Genomic DNA, 19923 nt, shown 5'->3' on the forward strand with positions numbered 1-19923 from the left:
GATGCTGTTAGGACTACCTGCCAGGTTGGGTATGGATCTAGTGGATCAGAAGGTTTTAGAGCAGGAACATCTGGGAGTGACGTCTTCTCCGATAGTGAGGGGAGACCTTTACAGATAGTTGATAGCAGAAGCGGTGTTGCTATCAATTTAAATTCAATTAAGCCTCCACTCCTGAACCGTACCATGGGCAGGCCTTCTAATGTGCGTCCCAAGGGCGAAGCAGAAGTCAGGATTAAAAGTGGGAAGATTCGTAAGAAGCGCACCAGATATCAAGCTTCAGGAGCCGTGAAACAATCACGGCACTGCAAAAAGTGTCGCAGCAATAACCATGATGCTAGGTGCTGCCCAGGAAACAATCCATTGGGTCCTATTGGTGAAGAAAATGATATGGAGTGAGAATGAGGTAACCTAGTACTGTTATCAAGTTCTTCAACCTTTTTTTACAGCAAACTATGCTTGTAAGTCATCTCTAGGTATTATTCAGGTAATGTCCTATTGCCTCAGTTATAACTGAACTACAAAACACTCGATTGGCTAATTGCTTTCTCAATTATATTCGCAACATATTTTTGTAATGCTAAAGTCACTTGGAAATGGTGTACTGCTTTACTACTAGAATCGTTGTTTCAGATTTCTTTTGTTGACTGGACCACTAGGATTTTTTCCATGTGCTTAGCCTATGCATTGAGATTTTCCATTTCAAAATTCATTAATTAGTTATGCAATTGTTGTTTCAATTTTTTGTTGTTTCTAAACACTAGTACCTGTAGTTGTGTTGATTTTTTTTTGTGCTTGTTACTAATGTGTACACTACTTAGCTGCTCATCTGGTTCTCAAATAATTTGTTGGCTGATCATCAGAAAAAATACATTGCATCAAAGTTACTTAATACTACCTGATGTAGCTATTTTGTCTGACATAATGAAGGAGGTGCGCACATTTTGACTACAGAAAATGGCATGTAAATTTGTGTTAAAAAAAGTTGCATCTCCCAAAGTTAGGTTGGAGTGAAACTAGATTTATAAATTGTAAAAGAAAATATTGCTTGTTTTGTAACTTTTTAGTGAAGTGCTGCACTAATCTACCTAAGATGTAATTGTTATGTTGGATTGAACTTTTTTTTCATAATGGTATCTATTTTTATTCATTGCATCATCTTCTTCAGTCTGCAGGTAGACTATGACTGTATGAGAGATCAAATTGTGAACACTTCTGTTCAGTTCTTGACATATATTTTTCATATTGCAATGAAGAGAAGTTCACTAGAAATTTTCTCCTTTTTGGTCATTTGAATCTTTGCAGTGGGCTGCTGGATTTTGGACCTTTTGGTACCCTGGTGGAAAGTGAAGAGAAGTTCGCTCCAAATCTGTGGATTGCTGTATTTTGGACCTTTTGGTACCCTGGTGGATCAAGAAGTGACTCAATTTTTTATTCAGTCACATTCTGGAACATGTTTTGTTTATTTGATAATGTCTTTACACTACCATTTTTATGAGTTTCTGGTGCATGCAAAAAATGAAATTAATAATTAGCTTATTATCTGGAGATTCTTGTGAGTCCGTTCTTATATATATATATATATATATATATATATATATATATATATATATATATATATATATATATATATATATATATATATATATATATATATATATATATTGGAATGATATGAGCTCATAGAGTCTCGTTCTGATTTTTTATTATTCAACCTGTATTTCTGTATTTTAGTACACAACAAGGGGGATTATATGAGCCAATTGAAGCTGTTGTGGTTCCAAGGAGACACTCTGAAACTAGTTACACTCTGAAGCTGTTCGGCTGGGGTGAAACGATCATAAATTTTCAGCCAGAATAGTATTTTTCTCTCACAAACCAGCCAACAGTATTTCTTCACGAACCAGCAACGAACTAGCCCAGCCAAACGAACAGGCTGTAGGTGTTCGGCTTTCAGAATGCTAAATAGGCAATTCTGAAACCTGCCAGCTGGATAGCATGATTATAGTTGTACTTAATCCTAGATTAGTGACACAATGGTTTTCTCTGTTGCCTGCGTGGATTGCACACAATTCATCAACCATCACGCCAGCAGCTGTTGATTGTACCTGTCCGCAGACTAATTGTGTAACTGATGGATCACATATATAGGTACGAGCAGTATTTGTCTACTGTCACTGCTGGCGTGAAGAGCAGTATAGGTAAGAGCAGGCTGCAGTCGCCTGGAAATTCATACTTTCTCTTGAAATTCATATATTAACTTAATCATGAACATCGGTTCTATTTATTCACTTTCCAATTTAAATTGTTGTTTGGGTAGTTTTTGAACCTATCTAAGGTGTCGAATGGTGAATTACTGGTTGGCTAAGCTATATATGGCGATTATCTTCTAGATAAAAAACGGTCTGTTATGTGAAGAAAAATTATATATTTATGGCTAAAATGATCGATTTTCGTTTGGAATAGATTGATGATTTGAAGCTAGCATATGAGCTTCAAGCAATTGGTACAAGTCAAGTTTTTTCTTCAGACCCCAGTAGTGTGACCACCAGATTGGTACAATTTGTCAAAACGAAAACTTCCATCGGTGCCGGCCACCCAATGGAATACTCCAGTAGTAAATTTGTGGTTTAGGCTGACATTACAGCCAGGATTTTTTTCTGGACATTTTATTACTTCTTTAAATTTCCCTTGATAATATACATTTTCTTTTGCCAAAACCATCGCACGAATGAACAAAAAGAAGTTGCCATGAATTTATTGTACAAGTCTTGTAGAGTGAAAGTGCAGCCACTGGGGTCACATGAAATTTCATGTGTTCAATTTTCGAAAGAAGTGGCCATGAATTTACTCTACAAGTCCTGAATAGTGGAAGTGTAGCCACTGGGTTTATACGAGACTTCAGGAGTTTCTCAGAATTTGGGTATAAACTAATTCTCGACTTGTAACATCCTTCATCGATACTTTAGTTGTCAATCAATAGTTGGCGTCTCCATTTGCTCCTTTGCCCGCCTTAGTCTCAGCCAGTGGCGTTGCAGTGAAGATGACATGAGCAAAGTAACCATCTGGTAGCACAAGCGCGAAAAAAAGCTACAGCTTAAATAGTTGTCAGTATAAGCACAAGCGTGACCACTCATGTACTCACTTAGCACAAGTATTACATCTTTCCAAGGACCGAGCACAAGTACCAATCTTTACAAGGACTGAGCACAAGTACCAGCATACAATTTCTGGTAAAAAATTTAAATACTTTGGATTTCCATTCAAATATAAAAAAATGGCGTACCCAGTACAGAGAACTCCCGCTCTGTGCGGGTCTTAGGAAGGGTGTTAGTGGCAAGCCTTACCCTTGCCTGTGCAATACGAGGAGACCGCGACTCGAGCCCGGGACCTTCCGGTCACAGGCGGTAAGACTCTACCGCTTGCACCAGGCCCGCCCTTTATTTCCATTCAAATATATTTTATATAATCTTTTACTAGTAATCTAAATGCTATATTGAAAATGCAATTAAAAATAACACTGTTTCCTTGAAATAAAATTACATAAGAATAAATAAATAACTATACCGCAAATACGAATACAAAATTTCCAAGTACGAAAAAATGGATATAGAAATGAAAATTTTCAAGTATAACTGCTAGCTAAAATAACAGTTCCACCTCTCATCAAACATAAACTTTAGACATACTAACATAATGATAAATGTTTAATTGGAATCGATCATGAATTAAAAACTTATATGAAGTAGTTGTGCTTTCAAAACAAACAAGTAGCTTACCTACGCTGTGATCAAAGCGAAAGCTCCAATGACACAAAAAAGGACCAAAGTAGAATAAATGCTTAAGGAGAACCATGAAATTCGTATAAAGTGTACACAAACGAATTACTACAAGGTCTTCAACACAAAGCTAAGGTCTTCAACAAAAGGCTAAAATGTAAATCTATCAGCATATAAGAAATAACTCTACCGCAGGTAGAATTGAAAATTTCTAAGTAATTTAGAATTGATAGGAAGGAACAATTACAACTTTACCAGAAGTGTACCAGCTAACTAAAAATATAGTTCCAACTCTGATCTAATATATAAAACAAAGATACATATTCAGTATTGTAAAATAGGAACCAAGTTACATCATCCTTTAACATAATGATAAATGTTGAATTGAAATCAAACACAATTAAAGAAATTCTATAAAGTTCCTGTGAGCAAGCAACAAGGTGGTGAACCACATGCAACCAAACCCAATCAAAGCAACTAGTACAAGCTGCATTCCAGTTAAGCTAAAATGTAGAACAGCTAGGGCACCAGATGTTTGGGAAATATACTTGCAGCACATTTTGCACAAAGGGCGTAGAGACATGTGTACCTAAATGAATTTGGAAAAGGCCGTAGAGAACAATACTTTCTCCGTTCCAAATTACAAGAAATCATAAGCTATTAATCTAAAACCCAGGGGTGAAACGTCTTCTAATTTGGAACGAAGGGAGTATTATAAAATGGACTTGCAAAATGGCGCGACATGTGTACCTAATGCCCTATTTTTTTTGCAACCATAAACATTTCAGATCTTGCTAGAATCGATAGAATCACTGCCAAATGGGTTAGATGAGAAACATTTTACTCGAGAATCACTAGAAACGTTTCTTGTTTGTATGCCCAGCAAGGAGAAACATCTGTTTGCTCGTTTCGCATGATTATGATTTCTTGGCCCTCTTTTGTTTAGCAACCATAATTTTTAGTTAATTCTTTCTACTGAAACAAGTTAAGTTTTTTTATTTAAGTTGTTTGTGACCCATAAAAATCATGATTTTTAAGAATAGTTTTATTTATATATTTCTTTGTATAAAATATTTTTAATTAGAATTTAGTCTTACAGCCAAACAGTTTAATGAAGTTATTCTAATTCATAAAGTGAAACTTTTTTAAGAGAATCTCATGTTGAGCGCACCACTTCGCAATGTGTCTTTGACAATGAATTCGACGTACTCCACTACTCCCTTCGTCCTAGGAATGTAAATCTCGTTTCCCGAGAATTCAAAGAATTTTACGTTTGACTAAATTTATAGAAGATATTATCTACATTTGAATGTCCAATTAGTTTATTATGAAAATACATTCTGTAATTAATCCAATGATACTTATTAAGATTCTTTGACTCCATGAGAAACGAGATTCACGTTTTTTTGTACGAAAGAAATAGGAATAGGCAAAGAGGCCACATGGGCGGCTATGGTTCAGGGAAAAACGATTGGATGGGACTCGTGCCTGTTTTCGTAAGAAAACTAGTGCACATGATACAAGAAGCCAGTTTTGACAGAGATAAACATCTTCTAGCCTTCTCAGATTCCAAAATCATTGCGGCCACAATCATCTAACTATACCACAAGTACGAATCAAAAAATTCCATGTATGAAAAAATAGATATAGAAAGGAAAATTTTCAACTGCTAACATCCACCTCTCATCAGGTATAAACTTTAGAGTTTGACGAGAACGCGATGTTGATTTGAGGTCCATCCGGCTCGCCATGGATCAAGCGCACACCCCTACCTAGCGCGTCAACTGTCGACAGAATATGCTCTGCAGTTCACCGAGGGGTATCCCGCGATGGTAGATTTGTCGGTGGGGGTGCGCGTGATCAGAAACTGGATGGTGACACAAGGCGCAGAGACAGCGATTTAGACAGGTTCGGGCCGTCTGATCGACGTAATACCCTACGTCATGTGTCTTTGGTGTATTGTATTGATCTGGACGACCAAGTTGCTTGATGTAGCCTATCCGCTAGGGGATCCCTACCTCTCCTTATATACTCTGGAGGAGGTAGGGTTACAAGGTAAGTATCCTATTTGGTACTATACAATGTCTTGCGGTGCACGTCGAGCAACGCCGTGCATGCCATGATCTTGTGGGCCGAGCCACCTCCGATGGTGCGGCCCATGTCTTGGGGGGCATACCCCCACAATATCACATAGTGCTAGGTGCAGCCAACGCGAGCTATGATTAATCCTTACGGTCACTCTAAACTATAGCTTAGCTTTTCCATTTCCTGGAACATGGATGCAACACTCTCAGCGCGCGTGGCACAATCAGCCCGAACAGCTTCTACATTTTTGGAGCAGAACTCAACAGCCACGATTTGTTCTTGACACAGAGGACCTCCAAACATTAATCTTGGATCACCACTATATGCCGCACATCCACCTGCAATGCATTCCACCATGTTACTGAACTGAGTCTTCATCTGATGAGCCACCTCAAGCAACCTATATATTATAAATTCCATGGACTTATGTTCCTTCTCAGCAGTCCGACGACCAGCATAATTCAGATCAACAATCCTCACATTGAACTTTGATTCCATGAATAGCAACGCTGCACGTGCAGCAACTTCCTCAGCCCTAGAAGATGCTACAGCTCGGCTATGAACTTCCAATATGTGACATCTCCCTTCTACCATACAAGGAAATGAAAACTTTACCTCGCCCTCCACCTTACCATTGTCGCTCGGAACACTGTTGTACTCAGCTTTGCCTATACCTAGATAAGAAAGGACATAATCCAACACATCCTTTTCAGAAAACCAAACAGACTGCAAATAATGTCCCTGCAACAGTACAATTTTATATTCTGCATTAGCGAAAACTAGCATCTCAAGGTCATATCGATTGCGCATAAACATTTTCAAAGATGTACAGGTGCTGCGCTAACCTGCCATAGGAAATTTTTGCGCTTCTTAGTTGAATTTTGATTGTATTTCAGGTGTTCATCTTGAATCTTCTCTAGTTCTGAACGTGCATAAACAGGCATGCCCCTATACCTCTTGATGATACAGATTATAAAATCATCCAAGGTTGTATAGACTTGACTAGCTTCAGTAATCGCAACATGATTATCATCCATAATCACTTTGTAGTCTAAATGTTTGAGTGACAAGTCCCATTGCTCAATCAACATCTTAAGTAAATAGTCTAAATCGTCGACATCACCCCAATCATAACCTAACCTAAGAAACATCTGAATTATGCTGCTACTATAGTTGCGAACTTGAATGAAGTGTGCCTGACCCAAATACTTCAAAGCATTCCTAATAGCGCTGGTTTCTGCTAGTGCTAGAGAATCACATATTTCATTCTCCACCTTAGCAACTGGAGGTGGCTTACCAACTGAGAAAGTAGCGCCTGATACATCAAGCTCAACACACACCTTGAAATGTGAACTTCCACATGGTGTGCACGTGAAAATAGGTCCTGCTTTTGCACCAATTGCTTCCATGACCTTCAAGAACACTGTCCTTGGAGTGATCTCTATTACATGCTCATTCACTTGTATCAAGGAAGTGTATATTTAACTCAGTATGATATTCATATACATGTCGCATAATAGGAACAAAAGCAAGAATGAATCTTTGAATAGATATTTCAATTCTCCTATTTTCACAAAAAAATGTAGTGAGATTCATAAAACATAACCTTCAAAAACTCATCTCTAATTCATCTTGAAGATTGAGTTAAATTGGCAAATCAGGTCCTAGTTGCATTACTTCTCTTTGAAACAAAAAAATGTGGTATCACTACATGTTGCTTGTCGGCGTAAAAACGTGGCGATGCGCCTGACACACAGCAAGCCGAAAGAATCTGCTTGATGGAGCAAGGCTGGAGATCCGCTTGGCTTCAAACACAGGACCGGTCGGCTTTGAGGCCGGAGGTGTGCCAGTCAATTTGACCCTGAAATTGACAGTGAGAGAATAATCAGTAGTTTAAGGTGGAACATGCCGGTCTTGCACCAGACAGTTCTGATATATAGCTAGATAGCCGATTCAATGGGTCTATCGACTAAATAGTCGATATCTAGCATATCAGTAAAGCAAGGATCGCTGAATTGAAGATTATCGGCTAATATCAATGATGATGGTACGAATTCAAAATAATCGATACTCATGGGTCATAGCGATTTATTGTGATTGATTAATCCAGACAGAACAAGTACTATACACCCAAATATAAGTAATATAAAGAAACATCATCAGCAGATGGATATAACCAAATGTAAAGCATTGAGCCGATAAGTTTAACGAGAAATGATATAACATGCGAATAAATCGACTGTCTAGTACAAATGAATCTACAAACGCTCTGAATCTAATCTGTTACCATCAACAGTGAGGTTCGATCGGATCGATACAGCTATGATAATGATAACAAACTAAAGCAAAAGAATCCATAAAACCATCTATATATTGACATGTTCATGAAAAACATGCTATATGTGTAAAAGCACAGGCGGATTGACTAAAATAGTCGATTCAGGTAAAAAAAGGATTATATCATGTGAACAATCGACTATTTTATATGAACAGATTTATAAACTCATCAAATCTAACCTATTATCTTTAACAATGGGGTTCGACCAGATCGATGGCAGCCATAATAAAGATAACAGATTAAACCTTTAAAGTAAACAGATCTATTCACATTTAACAGAATTATGAAAACATACTATGAGTGTTAAAGTACGAACAATCGGCTATTTAGCCGATGCAGGCATAGCAAATAACCAAGGTCATGCCTGGCTGAAAGCAAATCTACCAACTAGCGTACTCTGATCTAAAGTGCTAACAGTGGGGATCGAACGGATCGTTACAGCCATAATAGCGAGCTATAGACCAGACTCAACTAGCTAGTAAACCCACTCAAGATCAGACATGCCTTGGCCGTATACTATGCACGATCAAGATCGAAGTAGAACAACCGATAAAACATAATCCATCGTTTAAAGTAAAAATTATCGCAATATAGCAAAATAAACGATGGACTAAAAGGATGTGAGGCCGATCTAGATCGATCTCGATCGGGTAGATTGATATTGCTTAAACTAATGACAATAAGAACATCAGCAAGATCGGTAACTTAATGAATCTACCCGGAGGATGCCACCCTTAGGTAGAGCCGATAACTTAACCTTAATCTAATTCGAGAGGTCGAGCTTAACCGATGGTAGCTGTACTTAAACTAGATAAGGATCGATAACTAACTTATACTAAAGCTCATAAGAGGTTGGCCGGACCGATGCAGCCTTACAAATAAAAGTATAAGCCATGATGACACTCACAGACAAGCCGGAGGTCAACTGGATCGATGCAGCCCTGCTTGTTGAAGAACTCGTCGAAAAGCTACATTACTCCTACTCGTAAGGGTTGACGTGAAGCAAAAAAGGTAAAGACTATTTTGATTGATTGAGAAATGTTTGGATACAATAGCCGGGGGTTTATATTTTACCCTGGGCTGATAAGAATCCTAAATGAACATGACTAGATAACAAAAAGAAATATCAAGATACATGGACTCTAATTTCCCTTATGCAGAATCCTTGCTGATGAAGCTTCCTTGTTTGATACGTGTCCTTGTTTCTTTCATCGTGATATGCACCTGGACGTCATGTCTCTTTCAAATATGTTAAATAATATTTCCTGGCTGGCCCATAAATATCCCTTAATTAGGAGACTTTCTTGCTTTTGACATCATCAGCCGATCTCTTTCTTTTCAGAATAAGCTTACCAAATTTTGGTGTAAACACAGGTCCCCCAAGTTCAGAATATGATTTTTCATGCTTCGAACTATTTTGATCCAATAATCTCCTTTCCCGAGTCAGCGACATCTGATTGCAATACTTGGCTTTGATGACTTACTTGGGTTGATTGTTCATCTGCTTTAGCCGATTAAGAGCTGGACTCCGAGTTTATAACAAACGCTAAGTCAGGGCGTGTACACACTTGAGCATATTGTAAACTTCCGATAGCCGAAGCATATAGAATCACTTTCATTTGATCGATCTCATATTGGTTCCTGGGATATTAGAATTCCCCAAATCTATCGTCCTTGACTATGGGAGCAGGTGAAGGCTTTCAATTTTGCATACTGTATTTCTTTAGAACCTTTTCTAAGTATGTCTTTTGTGATAATCCTAAAACCCTCTTTCTTCTATCTCAGTGAATCTCTATTCTTAGAACGAACGAAGCTTCACTAAGATCCTTCATATCAAAATTCGAGGACAAGAACTTCTTCGTTTCTAGTAGTAGATTAACATCACTACAAGCGAGTAAGATGTCATCCACATATAAGATTAGGAAAATGTATTTTCAATTCTTGAACTTAGCATAAACGCAATTGTCCTCTACATTTTCTTGAAACCCACTTCCTTATTGTACTATCAAACTTTAAATACCACTGTCTTGATGCTTGTTTTAATTTGTAAATAAATTTCTTCAGACGACATCCATACATTCTTTTCCTTCCACAACAAAATCTTTTGGTTGTGCCATGTAAACATTTTCCTCCAAATCCCTGTTTAGGAACGCCATCTTACATCCATCTGATGTAATTCTAAATCGTAATATGCTACAAGCGCCATTATGATTCTAAAAGAATTCTTACATGAGATTGGAGAAAATGCCTCATTATAATCTATGCTTTCTCTTTGCGTGAAGCCTTTCGCCACAAGTCGCGCTTTAAATCTTTCTACATTCCCTTTAGAGTCATATTTAATTTTGTAGACCCATTTACAGCCTACTGTCTTGGCTCCTTTAGGAATTGTTTCTAAGTCCCAAACTCTATTGGTATTTATTGGACTTATTTCATCCTGCATGGTTTCAAGCCACTTTGATGAGTGAGCGCTTCTCATGGCTTCTTCAAATGAGGTGAAATCACCCTCCATTTGAAATTCCTCACATTCATATACTTCGTAGTCATCAGGAATGGCTGGTTTCCTAACTCTTTGAGACCTTCTAGGGGCCTTGTTAGTTGATGCTTGTTCTATATAAGGCTGTTGTTGCTCTTCCTCATGTGTGACAACGGGTTCTATAGGATCCTGAATGAAAGGTTCATCATGTTCATTCATTGTTGCTATTGGAGAACTAACAATAGGTGTTGTTACTATAGTGTCTTGCACTGTTGGTATAGCAACAACAGGTAGCGTGAAGAATGGCTCCTGAACCATCAGAGTGGGCACGTATACCCGCTTCTCTTCAAAATTAATTTCTCGCGCTATCATGCTCCCCCTGACCATATCATCCTCCAAGAACACATCATGTCTTGTTTCTACAAACTTCATATGTCAGTCAGGACAATAGAAGCGATAACCTTTTGACTTTTTTGGATAGCCAATAAAATAGCAATTGATTGTCTTGAAGTCTAGCTTCCCTATGTTTGGGTTAAAGACTTTAGCCTCAGCTGGACAACCCCACAGACGTAAATAGTTAAGTGAGGGTTCTTGGCACTTGATTAAGAATATGAATGGCGGTTTTTAATGCCTCCATCCATAAACTTATTGGTAGAGTAGAGTAACTTATCATACTTCTCACCATATCCATTAAGGTACGGTTACGTCTTTCAGTTACTCCATTCTACTAAGGCTCGCTCAGTGTAGAGTACTTGGTAACTATGCTATTTTCCTATAAGAACCTTGCAAAAGGTCTAGGAACTTGGTCATATGGGGTATGTCGACCGTATTACTCTCCCCCGCGGTCGGATTTTACTATCTTAATCTTTAAGTTGTGCTGATTTTATACTTCAACTTTAAATATCTTAAAATTTATCCAATGCTTCTGATCTTTCTTTAATTGGATAAATATAGCCGTAACGAAAATAATCATCTGTGAATGTTATAAATGAATCATAACCATCCACACTCTTCATAGGAAAAGGACCACAGATGTCTGTGTGAATTATTTCTAAAATTCATGCGCTTCGTTTAGCATCTTTCTTTATTTTCTTAACATACTTTCCTTTTATATAATCAATGCATTATTCTAAAACTAAAAATTCTAATGGCAGAAGAATCGATTTCTTAATCAATCGCTCTATTCTCCCCCTCAAAATATGGCCTAAACGACAGTGCCATAATTTCGATGATATATCATGAACTCTCTTATGCTTATTTCTTGCATTCATAGACGAGGAAGCATTCTCATTCTCAGTGCTCACAACATTCACATTCTTAGAAAGTGATAACAAATAAAGTTTGTCTTGTTTGAAGGCAAGACCAACACACTTATTATCAAACACAATCTGACATTTGCCATTACCAAAATGGCAATCATATCCATCATCGTCTAGACGTGAAACACTTATCAAAATTCTACGCAAAGAGGGTACATAAAGGACATCTGAAAGCTGAAGTACAAAACCATCATCTAATTCTAGAGAGAGATCTCCAATGGCTTCAACTTCAGCTTCAACTCCATTTGCCACTTTAATTCTTCTTTCTCCTCTTTATAGGGTCCTCCTCGTATGGAATCTCTGTAATGATTTTGCAACATGAATAGTTGCACCTGAGTCAATCCACCAAGTAGATTTTGAATAACTTAAATACAAGGACTCATCTATGAATGTAATAATGTCCTCACCTCTCTTCAAAAGGCTCTTCAAAAAATCTAGATAGTCCTTCTAGTAATGTCCATGCTTCTTGCACCATTTGCATTAATCCTAGTCAACTTGAACATTGTTGTTCTTCTGATGGTGGTCATTCTGAGGGGTTTTTCCTTGAAGTTTGGTATTTTTGTTAAAATTCTTCTTTTTATTGTCCTTCACGTGGTTAGTAGAGTCACCATGTGAGCTTTTAAGCCTCTCCTCTTTTTGCACACACATTGCAATGAGTTTCTCAATATCCCATTTGTCGGGCTGCATGTTGTAATTAATCACAAAAGTTTCATACTCTTTAGGCAATGAAGCAAAAACCAAATGAATCAGAAACTCATCCTTGAGCCCCAAATCCATTGGCTTGAGCTTGGAAGTCAGGTTGCTCATCTTCAATATGTGTTCTCTTATCCCTCCACCAGAGTATTTCTCATTGAATAACTTTTTTATCAGGGTACTGGCATAATCCTTTGAAGAGCCAGTAAACTGGCTCTCCACTTTCTTGAGATACTCAGTGGCGGTGTCACAATCTACTATTGACCCCCTTATTGCATCTAAAAATAGTGGACTTAGCCACCATCAAGCACCTGTGGTTCAAAATGTCCTATTTCTTATGATCAAGATCGTATTTCATTCTTACTTTTGCATGATCTCACTGCCAAACAGTGAAATCAGCATCAATTTCATTTTCTTCCCTCACCGGATCCACTGGCTCAGTAGGACACAGAGAGGTAAGCGCTAGGTCATTTTCAGACAGCGCAAGTACTAATTCATACTTCTCTCACCATACACGATAGTTGCCCCCTTCAAGAGGCGGAATGTGCGAGATGAATGCTATAGGGTTGAGTCTTGAAAACAGCACCAGAGATAGTGAGAAAATATGACATAATAATTGCATGCCTTAATTTAACGTTGGTCAAAATTAAAACATACAACATTATTCTACATTAATTTTACATCACCGTTGGGCAGAAATATAATTAATGCATGGAAAAACGCATGTATACAAAATTATAATATTGCAATTATCAATGTTGGTCAGAAAAATAACAATATCATAATTTACTGAATAAAATTAACTGCTCTTCAAATTAAATCCTCCCATTGGTTCAAATTTAATTAGAAGATAATAAACATCTACTTTGTAGCGGAAACATGAAAAAATAATTTATCTACTTTTTAGAAGCATTTTACTGTACTCACCTACTCTCTAGAAAAAAAATTATCCTGTTGGTTCAAATTTTGACAGAGATTTAACACCAAAACTTGACAAAAATCATCAAAACTGCTTCTGAAAAATAATAAAACTTAAACAGTGAATTTACTGTGCATTCAGCCTAGCCCATCAGGCGCTCGCGCGCGCCTCTACACTTCGCGGCCCAGCAGCTTTGCGCGCGGACCAGTACGCAGCAGCAGCGCGCGACCCAGCAGCGCCTGCGCACGCGCGCGGTGCCTCCCCCGTGCTCAGGTCGCAACTTGGGCCTGGGTCCGGATTTGCCAATCCCACCTGGGCCGAAGCGAGCCCAAGCGATCTTAGTCGTTCATCACCATCCGACGGTCGGGCATTGATTTCGCGAGATCAAAACTGCTCGCGGCCGCCGTCTCCCAAACCCTAGGTCCATTTTGTCCCTCCCCTTTCTCTCTCTTTTTGCACACCATGGCCGCCGCACCCGAGGTCTCAAGAGCGAACGCGACGCAGGAGGTGGCGGCACCGCCGTGGCGCCCTTCGCCGACGCACGCATGCGGCCGGAGACGTGCGTGGCACAGCGGTGGTGCCCTTTGCGCCCTGCGCGCGTGTATGCGGCGATGAGGGAAACCCGGGTAGGTCCCTCCCTTCGCTGACCTTTCTTCTAGGGTTAGGGTTAAGGTTTGAGAAATTCGAAATCTTTCATCTCCTTCTTATTTCTTTTTAATTTTCTACCCCGATCTGGATCTACACACTAGGTAGGCTCTGATACCATTGGTAGAACTTAAGACCGAGTAATAGTAGATCTAGCGGGTATAAACCTGCATTTAGGATATAGTAAACCCTAGAACATGAACTAAAACTGAGAGAGAGAGAGAGAGAGGATGAGAGTCGGGAGGCGTTACCGACCATCAGCATGCTTGGTGGAGGAGCTGGCCATGGTGTTGATGTAGGGCAGCAGTGGAGTCCGACGGCGGAAGCGTGGCGCTTCCAGTCGCTCAGTGCCCCCTCTAGATCGGCTTAGGGTTTGTAGGTGGGGATTGTGGCGGCGGCAGTGAACCTCTTACCTAGTGCCCTGGCCCCACCTTTTTTTATGGCGCTGCGCAACAGGGGCCCCCGATCAGGGCGCGGGATCCAGGCCTGACTCGGTCGTTGGACCGAGTCAGAGGAGATCAACCTAACAGCTATCAGTAAAAATGGATCTGTATGTGCAGTCAAGATGCATTATCCATGTAAGTCATGAAACTAATTTTGTTGGGAAGAAAATACGGGCTTCAACAATGTACAGAAAGGTGCAACTTTCAAATGTTGTAAACAAAAACACCTCTTTGGTGAGTATAGTCTGGTATTTAAACTTTTAAAGTGTGGTATTTCAATTTGCAGACAGACCGGCCAATCATAAAACCATTGATTCTGAATTGATATGTTATATTATAAAGCAACATCTTACCCCGGCGATAAAGGCAGATTGGTATTTTAGAACAGAACTCCACATGGTAAGGAAACATCCTGCAACATCAAGTTCTTTGGGATGGAGGGAGTAACCTAATAAGGAGATTTTTTGGGACATAGGGCTAATAAGGAGATTAAATAGCAGGTAGCAGGTTGAGATTCAGTAGCAGGTAGCAGTAAATAAAAACAGGAGAATTGAACATTTAAGGAAATAGTATCAAGAAATTTGACATGACGACTACCAATGTGATGATAACACAGTGGTAGATTTGATTATTGAAAATTCATTCGAGAAAATCTGAAAACTCTGAACATGAGCTGCTTGCCTGGGAAACCAGGACACACGAACCAGATCTAGCATTTGACACACAAAGTTAAAAAATACCAATGCTGCAAGAAAATCAGAAATTAAGAGCTAGGGGATTGTGACCAAGACAAAGCCTGTCCTGTTTAAGCCAAAAGCAAGAGCCTAGCTGCATGTTTGGTCCGTCGTACTTGCCTCTCCTGTCGCCGTTGCGGCGCACCGCCTGTCTTGGTCGCTGCTAGGACACGGCAGCGCCCTGTCGCGCCGGTGTAGGCGTGGTGGAGCCGTAGTGCAACGAGGTGGACCGGTGAGGTGTAGCAGCGGCATGGCGAGGTGGGATCGGCGGCGCGCCTTGGTGGAGTGGCGGCGCGGCGAGGTTGAGTCACTACATGGTGCGGCGGCGGCGGCGTGTCTCGGGAGAAGAAAAAAGCTGCGAAGAAAGGAAAAATTGGCTCTGTGCCATTAAAAGACCGCATGTTTGGATATGTACCATTAAAAGAGTAAACTTGTGTTATGTACCATTAAAAAATTGCATCTCTTTGGATCTTAACACTTCCCTAAGTCTCTATTAACAGGGACATACTGTAACACTTCTGGTGTTACGAGCTCGTTTAGCACCGAGATTTAGGTCTAAGAAAATTTTTCGAAACAAGTTTCTCGGATTTTTTATTTAAAACACTTGAAGTGACGAGTGAATACTGTGTGACTCAGTTTTGTGGACTTAAATAAACGCCCAAATTAAATTACTCAGTGCGTAAAGATATTTAGGAATATCGGACAAAAACTCTAGCAAATAGATAGCGGACGGTTTGTTCTATTAGATTAAGCATGAAAAGCAATTTGTATAAACAAAATAAAATATAACTTGTATTTAGTACTTGAATAAATCTGGGGTGCAAGTTTAATAGATGAAACTGCAACTCTTGTTTTGGTGAGTAAAACTTGCCCAATAGTATATTTGATAGCTCAGATATCGGATCCAAGATTTAAACTAGAACGTTTTGTTGAGTCAGCGAGAAATTGGATTTATGTTCGAAAGGTCGTAATCGCGTTAGGGACGTGTTGTTAGCGTTCTGTTAGTGAACCGGCAACTATAGCGAACGATCTCAGCCGCTCACCTCAGCTACTTCGCCTCGCTCGCTCTCGGTCGTTCGTTCCATCTACCCGAGCTGCTGAAGCCACTAGCGCGTAGAGCAAATATGCATGCATCATTAGCAGCTCATTGTACTAGCAGTGCTCAGAGGGAGCACCCTGTCGGTAGCATGCCATCGCAGCATGGGCAATCCTCAGTTGCTGCCATCCCCGCTAAGCGCCACCATCCAACTGCCAGTTTTGTCGCTTCACCCGTAGCACCATCAAGACCTTTGCTCGACCTTATCTGCATCTACTTGTCTCTGCTCCCCTTTTCCCTCTACCAGACAAGCAGCTCAGAGCCATTACCACCACCGCTTAGCCGCGTCGCGTCAAGACAGGGTCAAGCCTAAGCTAGACCTGCTTCTTTCCCCTCCCCTTTTCCTCTACTGCTGAGGCTAAGTTGCTACTGCCGCTGCCGCTTTTCATGCTGCCCGTGCGTGCCCTGCACTCCGGCGCGGCCACGCCCTTGCTGCCTCTTAGCGCCGTAGCTCAACGGTGCTCCCACGCGACTCCCTCCCCGCTCCTCCGCCGCTGCGCAGCCGCCCAAGCTGCTGTCGACATCGCCGAGCTGTCGCTTGCTCATTTCCCTCCCTCTGCTTGCCTTTGCTAAGCCGACGCACGCCATGCTCGTGCCCGTAGCGCTGCCCTCCTCTTCCTCCCCGCGTCGCGCGCTCTCACGCTGCTGGCAACCGTGCCCTACCTGACTGTCGGTTGGTCCGTAGCTACGCGCCATGCGGCCGCTGCCGATGGCGCTGCCTCCTCGCCATGTCTCCATCGTGGATGCGTCACCACCGACCCCATCGTGGTCCACGCCGGGCCGCCCTTCTACCGTCGCCCACCATGGGGTTCTGTCTCTAGCGCCTGCTCCTCGCCCTGTCTCTCAGCACCGCCGTGGCACGCCGTCCGTTGCCCGACCCTCGCCAGCGCGAGCAAATCCTCCCGTGCCCCACGCGCCGGCGCCTCGCCGCCGCCTAGGCGCACCACGAGCGTGCGCTGCTCACCTGCGCTAGCCCGCCTGCTGCCAAGAGACGGCGAAGGCCCCCACTGTTGAGTCGATTCACCTTCGCCGCCATCATCCCATGTCCGTGCGTTTGCGTGCGTGGCCACCATGCCGTGGGCTACCTCGGGCCACGTCATCGATGACCGAGTGCATGGCCAGGTCCGCTGCACAGCCACCGTGCCCTGGAGCGCCGTCGCCGTGGCTCGCTGCTGTCGTTGCGGCCAGCCGGTCGTCGGTGCTCATAGCTGGTCCGCCTTGGTCCGTGCCATGGGCAGGCGAGCCCGGTCGTAGCCGTGCGCCTCCCCACGTGGGCCCCCGTGCAACTCGCCGGTGGGTTTCCTGCCGCCGCCGTGCCTTCCTCGACAGGAATCGGCCAGAGCCGGTGCTCCTCTGCTCCTCTATTTTGCTGAGAGAGGGAGAAGGGTAAGAAACAAAGTAGAAATTTTGTTCAGGGTTCTAGGTGTGAAATATGTGACTCATTTAAATAGTACTCTAGATCTCGGGTTGAATAGAGTAAAGCGTGGGTTCCTTTCTGCAAAAATGTGCGCCACACGCCCTGTCTGGGATGGCTTGCTAGGCTACAGCCTTGGCCATCTGCGTCGCCTGCCCGCCTAGGCCACACGTCCATCTAGGCCGGCTTGGTGCCGCCCGTGCTTGGGCCGCTCACGTCGCGTGCGCGCCGAGCCCCGCCTGGGCTGCCTTGTCGCTGGGCTGATTTGGTGGTCGCTGGCCCTTTAGTTTTCTAAAGCAATTGCTAATTTAGTTTTGGGAATAAACTTGTAAAACTAATATAAATTTGTATAGTCGTCCTAAAATTATGAAACCAAGTTTGTTAAGTTTATAAAATCATGATCTATCTAATAGTATATTTTGTTCTGATGGGTTTGATATGTTTTTAGGGTTGCTCTAATTTTTTTAACATGCCTAATATTATTAAAAGGTGGACTTGTAGGGATTTCCGTGATAAATCGATGATAGTATTAACTCTAAAAAAATCAATATAAGGACGCACACTTAGTAATGCTTCCTGTAGATACAATAAACCTACAAGCCAGATAGCCTTGCATATCTTTGGAGTCTTTTCTTTTCTCCTGTCGGACAAGTCTTACTGAGTACAATTGAGTACTCAGAATTTTATTTCTCCCTATTACAGGTGACAGGCGGATGCTAGAGCTGACTCTTGTGTGTGGATTCCTCCTGGTGGACTCAGAGATGATTTCTTTACGCTGTGATCATTGTTTTTAATTATAACTCTCACTAAATATTTTTATAAATGGAGGTTTTATAATCTGTTGTCATAGTTTATATATCAATGCTTCATCATGTTATGAATAGATGTTTATTTCCACTGTAATTCTGTTCACATGTTTATATTCCACTGTTACATTTAATTGTTCATAACTCTGATAGCATGATCATATTCCGCTAATATAAGTAATAAATATTATACTCTGATGTTGTATTAAAGGTGATGTAAGAAATGGTTAATAATGATGTAAGCTTTATTATCTCATTTGTGATCCTGATGAAAAAATGTGGATTTTTTTTGTTCTCCCTTAGGGTGTGCCTGACGGGACTACGTAATTTAGTGTTCTCCCTTGAGTACATAGTGTCTAATGGAAGATAAGTACTCCTAGGAGGTATTAGATTAGGCGGTTCTGCCACAGGTGGTATCAGAGCATAAATGAGGAAATAAAGCTTTGAAAACCTTTTCTAAAGTAAAATTTGACAACAAATTCTTTTCAAAGTGTAGGACATTTTTATTGCGAAGTTATATAAGTAGCCCTATTACTATGGTTATGTACCCATGATAGATGGCACCCTGCTGACTTAGGTAGACTTAATTAATTTTCTATAGGTACACTGACCCTAAGCATAGTTCGATAGTATCAACTAGCTACAGGGAGAGAACGATGTGCCAAAAATCTTAGAATGATTGCCCTATATGTAGGCAATGATGGAAGGATGTATAGGACATGCATTCATGCATATCCTGTTGGTGCGTTGTAGTGCCGTATTGCTTGCAGATACGCCCTCCATAGATTCCACGCGTGTCGTATTGTGCACGACTGACTCATTCCTGTTTTGGAGTTATTTCTGCACTGTGGCATCATGCTCCGCATTCGCCCATGGTTCACGCTGGTCGTGACCCACGTCTCCCTATACTCTTTTCTGCACTTTTGTTGGACACTTGCCTTGTAGTCGTACTAGTCAGTAATGGCCTCGGACCACGCTCGCCTCGAATGCGTGAAAAATTTGGTCGATTCATTCATAGTGATCCCACGTAGGAACCCTGGTGGACCGCGCCAGGACCACTGAATGCTCCGCCTTTATAAGTAGATCCTGGCTTAGCCATTGGTACCACCACTCAACGCACTTTAGCTAGTCTAGCTTTTCCTTTAAGCAAGCTTTCTGCTCAGCCCTTCCTCACAACCATCG

The 19923-nt window shown here is 41.2% G+C and overlaps 1 long non-coding RNA gene across 1 annotated transcript; it reads left to right on the top strand.

Moving 5' to 3' along the window:
- Positions 1-131: 131 nt before the first annotated feature.
- LOC136547573 (uncharacterized) lies at positions 132-1536 on the top strand. Its single transcript, XR_010781590.1, has 2 exons — positions 132-403; positions 1303-1536. It is a non-coding gene; the product is annotated as an uncharacterized lncRNA (long non-coding RNA).
- Positions 1537-19923: the final 18387 nt, after the last annotated feature.

This window comes from Miscanthus floridulus, chromosome 3 (assembly GCF_019320115.1).
Source record: "Miscanthus floridulus cultivar M001 chromosome 3, ASM1932011v1, whole genome shotgun sequence".
NCBI lineage: Eukaryota > Viridiplantae > Streptophyta > Magnoliopsida > Poales > Poaceae > Miscanthus > Miscanthus floridulus.